The 10,176-nt window shown below is 46.1% G+C and overlaps 1 pseudogene; it reads right to left on the bottom strand.

The window, feature by feature from the left end:
* Positions 1-4,462: 4,462 nt before the first annotated feature.
* Positions 4,463-9,083, bottom strand: LOC149343382 (uncharacterized; annotated as a pseudogene).
* Positions 9,084-10,176: the final 1,093 nt, after the last annotated feature.

Genomic DNA, 10,176 nt, shown 5'->3' with positions numbered 1-10,176 from the left:
GTTCTCGAAGACGTTCAAGAACAGGTGAATCTTATTATATAGTAAACCGGTCAAGTAGATTTTATTGGCTAACCTTTAACTACTACAGATAGGCACCTGGTAGTATTCAGAGATCAGTAGGTTGCATTTAGAGATTAGTAGAGATCACATTTTCAAAAAGATGATATTCAGAAAAAGTTGGAAGCAGTACCAATGGGCCAAAAAGTAGACGCAACTAGAGGCCCCTATAGGCCCTAGAGACCCGTGTACAGTGCGATGTCAGTGCTCGTTAAAGAAGTCAAAATTTCCAGAGCCCTTCATTACGGTGTCCCTCATAGCCTGAGTCGCTTTGGGACGTTAAACCCTATAAGCCATAAAGCATAAACCGTTGTAACCAGCAGAGGGACACCTTAGTCGTGCTTTAAGCTACGAAACCAATGGTGTGGGAGCTTGGTTGTCTGTAACTGTACACACATGTCTTGCTCGAATTCTTTGCCGCAATCTATTGAAAAGCTGGAACAGGTGATGAGCTGTGCTCGAATTTCGCATTAGGAAGTAACGTAATTGTCGGCAATTTTTTTTCTCTTAAAAATGCCGTGGTTGCTTTCTCCTGCTTCATTTTTTTTCAAGAATGTGAAAAAGTCTTAATAATATGCTGATTATTTATCTTCTGGCATTGCACGGATTTCACGAATTTCCTCTTTTCTATGCGCCTTTAAAGGCCGTGGTCTTGCGCGTGCTGGTTTGGTAACGAATTTCGTTTGGCACTGAACAGTTATGCATGTGTTGTGTTGTTTGTGAGATGTATGAACCAGGATGTAACCCCCCAGGAAGCATGTTTACTAGCCACCTTTTGCCGTTCCTGCGTGACATACATAAAATTACGGCCAAATAAATTGTGTTTCTAATTGCGCTTTATTCTAAGCGCGAAAAGCAGCCGTTCAGCCCAGAAGTGAGGAGGATGTAGGAAAGAGTGGATTGAGTGACGAAGAGAGTTTCCGGAATCGCGGAGGCAAACGTAGAAAATTAAGTTGTTACATCAAAAAGACGTTTAAAATGATGTAACGATGGGGATCATAACATAAGCATATAATCATGCACAAAAGCATTTTTGAGTGCGAAGATGTATAAAAACATTTTTTTTTTTCATTTAATGCAAGATTTCACTATAAAAATCAATATATCCCCAGTTCACCCAAAAGTAGTTCCGCATTTTTTGCAGCGTTTTTGAAATCGTGCAAACCGCTCCCCATTGGTTTCCTATGCCAGCCTTAACTGTTCGATGCGACAAATGGAAACTCTTTAAAAGAAATATTTTCGTAGATATAAGAAGAATGCTCTATTACCTACAATATTTTCCTAAGAGCATCTACAATTTTTTTGTCGTAGAATGTTGGACACGCTGGAGGAAGTTAACTCCGTCAATGTAAGATCCTTGAGCCCCTCTCGGCAGTATGCTTGCCATTAGGCAGCTGTGCACCCACTGGGCACGCCGTCATTATTTCGCATCATTCCATCTTGACTTCTCCACAGTAGGCACAGCCGAGAGAAAACAGGGACGGCATAACAGTTGCTAGCTCGTGAGGTCGAACGCTGCTCTGCGTTCTTTTTCGAGAACTTGCTACAAAAACTGTGACAAAATGAGGCCCTCTGGACACACTGAATGATACAAAGAGATAATCGCGCTTTTTTTCTTTATTTCCTTTTCATATTTTGTTCTGATAAAGTATATCCTGTAAAAATTGTTAAAAAGCATTTACCTCACTATTTGCACAATCAATAATATTAGCATTGCCATCAATTGTTATGGCGCTCGACTGCTGAGTCCGAGGACGCGGTTGGGATACAGGCCGCGGCGGATGCGTTTCACTGCAGGAGAAAAGTATGGCACCCTTGTTCTTTGCTGTATGAGCGCAGGCTAAAGAACCCCAGTTGTTCGAAGTTCATTCTGAGCCCTCTTCTACGGCGTACCTCATAAGCAAAGTTACTTTGAAGTGTTACACCCCAATGAATACATATAGCTATACCGTAGCTAAAGAGTCCCTCATTCTCTTTTTTCTGCGTATTACGCACAAGCAGTATGTCATTATGAAGCCTTCGAGTGTTATCGCTAAGTATGGCTCATTAATAATGACATGGATCGGTCTGCATAACATACCGGAACCAAACGTCACAATACTTACTCTGCCGACTCATATAGAGGGTCAACTTGCGTGACCTGGTCGTTTGGCAGTGATCCCGACGACTTCGAGGACACGTATACAGAGACTGCCGAAGAGCCCGGGCCCGAAGTGGAAGGCGCCAAGGCCATGTAAGCACTAACGGATAAGGCCTGGCGCACGGGGTACTGGGCACCCACGGAACTCGGGCCACTTTCATGCCCGGATGACTGGTCCGGAAAGCGGTCCTTTGCTGAGTGTGCTGCTGTCACAGACGTCGGAGAGCGAGGAACAGGACGCTTCGAGTGCAGAGGCAGCATTTCCAATGGCGCCCTGATTGAGGATGGATGGTTGAGGATGGCGAAGGCAGCGCTAGCGTCTTTCTTCTTCTTCGCGACTATTTGAGTTCTTCTTCTTTCTCCTGCTAGTTATGCTATTTGTGTGTGTAATATAGCGGTTTTCAATGGGTGCCATCTACTCTTAACTGTGCTGAGCTGTACGCGCGGACAATTTCCTTTCCGCCAACTCTATTTCCGTCGTTTCAAACCATGCTCTATTCTTCGTGCTATCTTCACGAATAACGCCCTTTCTCCGGCACGTCCTTCGTCCATTCTGGTAACATGCCTGGACCAACGTAGCCTTTAAGACGCGAATAAATAAAATATTCCTTTCTCGTCTTCTTCTCCAAGTATGCAATGACACCTACATCTAGGAATAAGTCCAAGCGAAAATATTTTTTTTCAATGAATGCGAAGAGTACGCGAAGTTTCTGTTTGTCCAGAAAATAATGTGCATGCTGTAATTCAGTCTGTGTAGTTTCTACAGTGTAGTAGCAATAGTCTTCGTACTTTTTAGGTATCAATATTTTTACCTAGTGCACTGCACGGGCTCGGGCCAGCCCGAAAGCCCGGGCCCGGCCCGCGGGCCGGGCCGGGCCGGGACGTGATTTATATTGCCGGGCCTGGGCCGGGCCCGGGCCTGAAGTTGCGGGCCCGGGACGGGCTCGGGCTTAAAGCTGCGGGCCCGAGTCAGGCTTGGGTCCGTACAGAAACGGCTGGTGTCCGACTTTTCATTCGCTATTGCAGATTGAAGTGCACAACTGCGGCATTGAAGCAGCGACACGGATGAGCTATGGGTTATAGTACGCGCCGAGAAAAAAAAAACTAAGCTTTATTCATTGACTTATTTATTTCCTTATTTACACGCCGTGGTGCAGAACGAGTAAAATTCAACCGGCCTTAATTGGCCATTGATCGTTCGTCATCCCAAAACATACCTATACACTACTAGAAATGCATTCGGGAAGAACATATCAGTTTATGACGCTTATAGTCTTTAAGTACATACCGTGAAATACTCAAGCCTTTTAGCTTTTCGTTTCTGCTGAAAGGCGACCAGTTCGGCTATGAGGTCAACCTATGAGATCGCGTTCACTAAAAGAAATGTCATCCCACTGCTTGCTAGGCAGCTTTAATATTTATACTTCGCGGGCGGCATAATATGACTGATTAAAATCAGGGGGGAACGCAAAGTAGACTACTAAGAGTGTATGCAGCCCTTTTTATTTAGCTCTCGGTACTTCCGAGTTTATCTTTGCCCACCTACACGAGATCACTGTCCAAAAGACGGGCCTGGCGAGCACTACTCTTCATCTGTACCTTCTGGGTTAAAAAGAACCAAATTTCTGAAAGCCAAACTGCGGTTTCAGAACCTTCGTCGGCCAGTTTCTTATCGGTGTAGTAGCGGTCTACTTGCTCAGAGTGAGCAGTATACCTGAAGCGTTACTGTCAACCGGGCCGGGCCGGGCCCGGGCTGGGCTTCACTCCGGGATTCACGGGCCGGGCCGGGCTCGCTAGAGCGATAATTTAGCGGGCCCGGGCTGGGCCCGGGCTTGAAGCCGCGGGCCTGGGCCGGGCTCGGGCTTCAGGTCTCGGGCCCGGGCCGGGCTCTGGCCTCAGATTGAGGCCCGTGCAGTGCTCTATTTCTACCATTTCAGCATATTTGATGAGGATGGGAAATGTTTTGTTCTTAGCCACTACTGAGTTAGTTTTAATTGTTAGTGTCGTTACATCGATAGGCTCCGTTCAAAGAGCGTATAGGCATCTTTTATCGTAGCTTTAAAACAGAAATGCACAGGGAAGGAAAATGTGTACATATTTAGGCGTCATGCACTCTACTGTCAAGCACCGCATGCCTCAGAAGAAAGTTTTGCATTGGTATTGTCTAAAAGCTATTACAGGACACTGCTTCAAAACAACGACGGTTGCAATCAGTCATTCACTCATTGTCAATATCCGATTAGCGGGAGATTTCTTCCGTGGACGCTAAGACCGGTCGGTCTCTGTAGTGAGACTTATGGCTTCATTGGTCTTTACGTCACTCTCGTCCAAGGCAGCATAGGGCACTTGCGCCATTGGCAACGCGCGGCTTCTGTTTGCGTCCTCGGTCTCCACGGTCACGTCGTCGGGCTGGTAAATGACGAGGGTTATGTAGGCAATCAGCGCAGAAAGAATGATGACCATGGCGCAAAAGTATAGCGCAAGGAAAGGCAACCAGTTTTGGCGGCCACCGATGGCACTGAGCGTTCCCTGAGTCTCTCTCTCCTATGCATCCACTGCAATCGGGGGCTGTTGTGCTGCGCCGCCAGCCCCTTGAGGTAGCAGGGGTCTTGGTACCTGGGCTGTTGCTTCTGCAGGACGGGCCGGGGGTGGAAGGAGTGGGGCTGGAGGCTGGAAAAATGTCCACCACATTGCACTGTTAAATCGGAAAGTTAAACATTATTTTTTCTCCCAAAATGTCAATTTCTAAACCTTACATAGGGTTGAGGGGTGGGGGTGGCATAGGTCACTCTCTCATGTTATCATTCACAAAAATGCGAGCAAATAGGATAACATAAAGTAAAATAACCAAGAATCTCAAGTGATGAAAATGCGAATAATATAACAGACACAAAACATTAGCAAACGGGTTATAAAGGAAGTAAGGCAATAACAGGCTAAACAGATTTGAGTACGGGGTGCTGCGTGAGGAAAACGAGCGACTAACGATTGCTATTGCTAGTTGGATTGGTCTAATAGCAGCTGTCTGATTCCCGGAAGGATTCAGCTAACTGACGAAGAGTTTTGGAAGATAACTGAGTTTTCATAATCGGTAAGTTGAGCCGTGAAAACGCTGACTGCTCATGGATTTTACTAACAGGCGAGATGATCGTATAGAAGCGCGTAAAAGTTTGCCTTGAAGTGCTGAAAATCCTAATTGTATTTTTAGGGGGGCTAAAAAAAGGGTGAGAAAATTTTTAGATGAAGCCCGTTATTTGCCGATTTTTTTTTTTAAATTTACTCAAAAGCACGCTATCCTCCAAGTCACTAAATGTTCGAGAAAGGAGAATTTCTTAACGTTCTTCAAGCACTTCAAGTGCGCTTTCAGGTATTCAAAATTAACCCAGCTTTTCAACGCAGCAGCTCAATCGAGAGAAATACTGCTGCAGTCTAGAGAGTCAAATTTCAAGTGAAGGCTCATTCATGCCAGGATATGTTACTGCAGTAGCACTACTAGGCGCATTTTCCGATCTTGGACTTAAGCGCGTATGGACGTACAGTCTTTGCCAAAAAGATACAGCCAGAGAGGTTTGCTTCCAAGCCCTGTAGCGCGGCTCTTAAGCACATTTGACGCTCCTAAGTTTGGGAGGGTTGAAGACTTCAGTTGCTCCCGCTTTGTCGCGACATTAGGGTCCCTGAGTATGCAAGAGGAGAAGCGCGGCAGGGCTCAGAAGCAGACCCCTTGAGCTGTATACTATTGACAAATACTGTACGTCCATGAAGCCTGCTTTGAGGCAGGCGGATCCCCTGCCCAACGCGTTGTGGGGTACATGGCAAGTGTGTAGACCTGGCAGAACTTCACCTGAGTGAAGACCTGGGTGAAGTCCTTCAATGTAAAGCCTTCAGAGCAAAGGCATTCAGGTGAAATGCCGTTGAGATAAATGACTTTCGGTAGAAGGCATTTAGGATAAAAGCCTTTTGGTAAAGGCGTGCACGGCAAAGGCCTTTAGAAGAAACGCCCTTACCCTGTAAGGGCCTTAAGTGCCCACCATAACTTGTGGTGCTGCTGCATGATATTCCGGGCTTAACCATGCTAAATCACCTGCTAATTTTTAAGAACGAAGCTCCTCCATAAGTGAAAGAGCTTCTTCAAACATTCCTTTCGGCTTGAACATGCTGCCTGACACGCAGAACTGAGCGATGCAAAATTTAATATTTCGCTTGAAACAGCGGAGAACGACTGTTCGCATCGTTATTTATAATTGAAGGAAACCACCCGCGTGCATAACTGCCGAGAAAGCAAAGGGTCTGCAAGTCCATACATTTTTGTAGCGAAATACTTCGCCTTAATATTTTTCATTCCGTATTTCACCACCTTCATCGTAACAGTTTTCCGTGCTCTATTCATCTCTTTTCGAGAGCATAATAAAAAAATTGCCAAAATTTGTACGAAATTTGTGTTTGTTAATTTTACCGATGAAAGTAGAAGGCAGCGATGCCGTTTCTTCACAAATTGGCCTGGTCTCTTACTGAGAGCGACACAGCTCATAAACCAAACTTCCAGTTCTTCATTTGGCGGCAAATATTTTAGGCAGCAGACAGGAAGCTACACAGGCGGAGCGTGTCGAACTCTGTCACTCCACCGATAGCTCGGCCTCAGAACAGCCGCCTGGCACGCTGCTCCGTTGCTCGCGGTGTGGTTGATGCGCTTTGCCTGTGCTGTAGCTGGCGTCATCAATGGAAGCTTCTTTCAAGCGGACGTACCTAAACCATCTACTTTAATGAAAGAGACTCTTCTTGCGCGCATATATATAGTTTAATATGTGTTGTTACGTGAGAAGTATTAGCAATAAAAATTTTTTCCCAGAACCTTGAATGAAATATGTATAGTGGCAAGTAAAGTAATAGCTAAAAATGATGCATGATCCAGCGTGCTTACGCCAAAAACGAATTAGATTCGCTGGCATTTCTGTTTCGACTCGGGCTTCAGTTTTATTTAGAGGCTCAGTTTTCAAGGTCAAACAGGCTTCAGATAGAGATCGGGGAAATTGGTTAGTGTTGGCCTTATTGTTCCAATAGACTAAATGTGGGAGGGGGGGACAAATTTCTTCCGCCTTAATTAAGGCTCTGACGCGATAAATTTGTTGAGTTCCTGGCCATATATGCGGAATTGGTCATTCTGCACTTTACATTCATAGATCCCTGGGAGTCCTCAGACCTCTCCTGGTGTAGTGGCGCAGCGGTAAAGCGATACGTCAGTGTCCTTCGATGGTAGGGGCTGCCACTGATGTGGCTTGTGAGACCCAGGTTACTCTTCCCAATTTGTAGGGGGGCTTAGTGCGAGAGAAACAAGGACGTGAGAGGGACAGAGGGCGAGTGCTAACTTGGAAATACGCAGTGGACGGACGCTAACTTGGGAATTAGCGTCCGTCCACTGCGTAGTTCTTATTTAGAATGAAAGACAGCAAGGTTTAGTGTGGACGTCGTGTTTATGACACCTCGAAAGCTGTCGAGCATTTGTGCACCTTCAAGCCGAACCCGTAAGAAACCGGCAGGCAGTTGCCAAGTTTACTGAGCGCAATATTGGTGTTGTCAACAAAGTCCCTCTGAGCTGTGCTCGTGCCTATATAGGGCAGACCGGTGAATATTTAAGAGAACATGGTTCCTTTTCTAAAACATAGACTATTATCCATCCATTTCAGCAGAGCTTAAGTTAGCATTGCCATGCACTTTTCGGAAAAAACTTTTTTTCTGTCGCTCTAAAGGACAGCTAGCAAGGCAGGTTCTTGAGGCGACATTCTTTTAACGGTACTGTGCACTGCAACCGGGGACTTTATTCCGCTCCGCACGAAGAGAGTACGTCTTTGGGCGCTTTAACTTTCGGAACCACTGGTGAGAAAATTTGTCGTGGAGTCGAGAAAGAGAAACTATATGCCACTCCTTTTCTGTCAGCATCTCGGTGTATATAGACGCACGCCTAGCTGTAGGAGTAGGAGTAGGATTAATTACTCGAAGTATTAAAATTACTTTGAGTAGTAGTCGGGAGCAGTTTAGTGAAGCAGTGGTATAGTTGGTGTAACGTTGTATTAGAGATAGCACGAATAAAAAAGTATTCCTATTCTATAAGTCCAGTTAAATACAGGAGGCCGATATAGAATACTTAATATTGGCAGTAATTAGTAGTAGTGCATTCACATATTGGTAGCAGTATAGTACAAGGTGTAGTAGTAGTAATTGCAGTAGTAGATTTTTGTTGTTTGTAGTAATAGTAGAGGTAGCAGCAGTATTAGTATTAGCAAGAGTAGCAGCAGTAGGTGCTGTTGTAGAGATAGCAGTGGTGGTAGTACTGTAGCAGCAATGGAGTTGTTTTAGCAGGACTATTTGTTGTAGATATGAGTAGTATTAGCAGTAACAGCAGCAGCAGTACTAGTAGTAGTACCACCGTCAATAGTAGTGGTAGTACAAGGCATTGAAGAAGTTGTAGTGGTCGCAGCAGTAGTGGAGTTTAGGGTTTATGGCGCAGCGGCAGCTATGAAGGCCACAGCTGTACAGATGAATGCAGAAGGTACGCGACTTATAAAAGTATTTCATTCCTACAGCTGGAAATTGGGCGCTAAATCAAGGCTGTGCTTCGCACAAGAAGATCACTCACACGCGGCTGGCTTTCCTGCGGACCTGCCTTGACCGGAGCCTGGGAGGGCGCGTACGGCACTGGTGCCGCCGGCGGGACCTTGGAGATCGGCGGTCCGCCACTTGGAGCCACACTGGCAGTGGGTTGCAATACTGGAGGCGGTGCCGCGGTCGCAATGCCCGCTGGGATTGCATTCAGTTCAGTAGGTGGAGTGGAATAAACGCTGTCAGGGGTCTTTACTCCAGGACGCAATGCAGCTGGCGTTTTGCGTTTCATGCCGTCTGTAGCTTCTGTCATTAAAAAAGCACAAAAACATCACAGCAAATCGAGGGAGAGAGGCAAGAACCATTATTATAAACTAAGGTTAAGGTGGCCTTCAGGAAGTCGAGCCCTGGGTCCAGGACTAAAATTCCTGTCACTACCGGTTGATCAGGTTACGGTGGTCGCCAGAGCTGTGCTGGAGAAGGCTGCTTTCCACTGGGAGGGGCAGCGGAGGGGCGCGGTAAGGGAATTGAGGATTGAAGTAGAAGCGTAGTGTGCGATGGAAACATGTGTGATAGTACACGATAGGGTGTTGCGCCACAAAAAGGGCATATTGGGGGGAGGAGTTGGGTTATTAAAATATGTCTAAGCGCAAGATGCCCGACAGTGAAAGTCCATAGTTTGCGCGCTCAAAGGCCGCCTTATCTCGGCAGACAATTTCGTAACTCCGGAGATGAACTGCAAAGCATGATCAGTGAGTTAGGCAGGCAGGGCAGAACGGTGGGCCTAAAAATTTACATGCAGAAAACCACAGTAATGTTCAATGGTCTCGCAAGAAAACAGCAGCTCACAACTGGCAGCGAGGAGCTAGAAGTGGTGAGGGAGTGCGTCTACTTAGGGCAGGTAGCGGACGCCGATTCGGTTCATTAGAAGGAAATAACTAGAAGAATAAAAATGAGCTAGCGCATATGGCAGGTTCTGTCACATCATGAATGGCAGTTTACCAACACCCCTCATGAGAAAAGTATACAGCAGCTGTATCTTACCGGTACACACCTAAGGCGCAGAGACGTGGAGGCTAACGAAAAAACTTCAGCTTATTTTGCGGACCACACAGCGAACTATAGAAATGAAAATAAGGGATAACGTTAAGAGGCAAAAAGAGAGCAGAGTGGGTCAGGGAACAAACGCGGCTTAATGACATCCTAGTCGAAATCAAGAGGAATAATTGGGTGTGGGCAGGGCATGTAATGCGAAGATACGATAAACGCTGGTCCTTAACGGTAACGGAGGGAATTGCATGAGAAGGCAAGCGTAGCAGGATGCGGCAAATAGTTAGGTCTGCGGGTGAGTTTAAAAAGGTTGAGTCCGCAGTTAGCAAAGCACA

This window comes from Amblyomma mixtum, chromosome 5 (genome assembly GCF_055824585.1).
Source record: "Amblyomma mixtum isolate Tamu chromosome 5, ASM5582458v1, whole genome shotgun sequence".
Taxonomy (NCBI): Eukaryota; Metazoa; Arthropoda; class Arachnida; order Ixodida; family Ixodidae; genus Amblyomma; species Amblyomma mixtum.
Note: the sequence above shows the minus strand (reverse complement) of the source record. Positions and strands in the feature narration are given on the sequence as shown.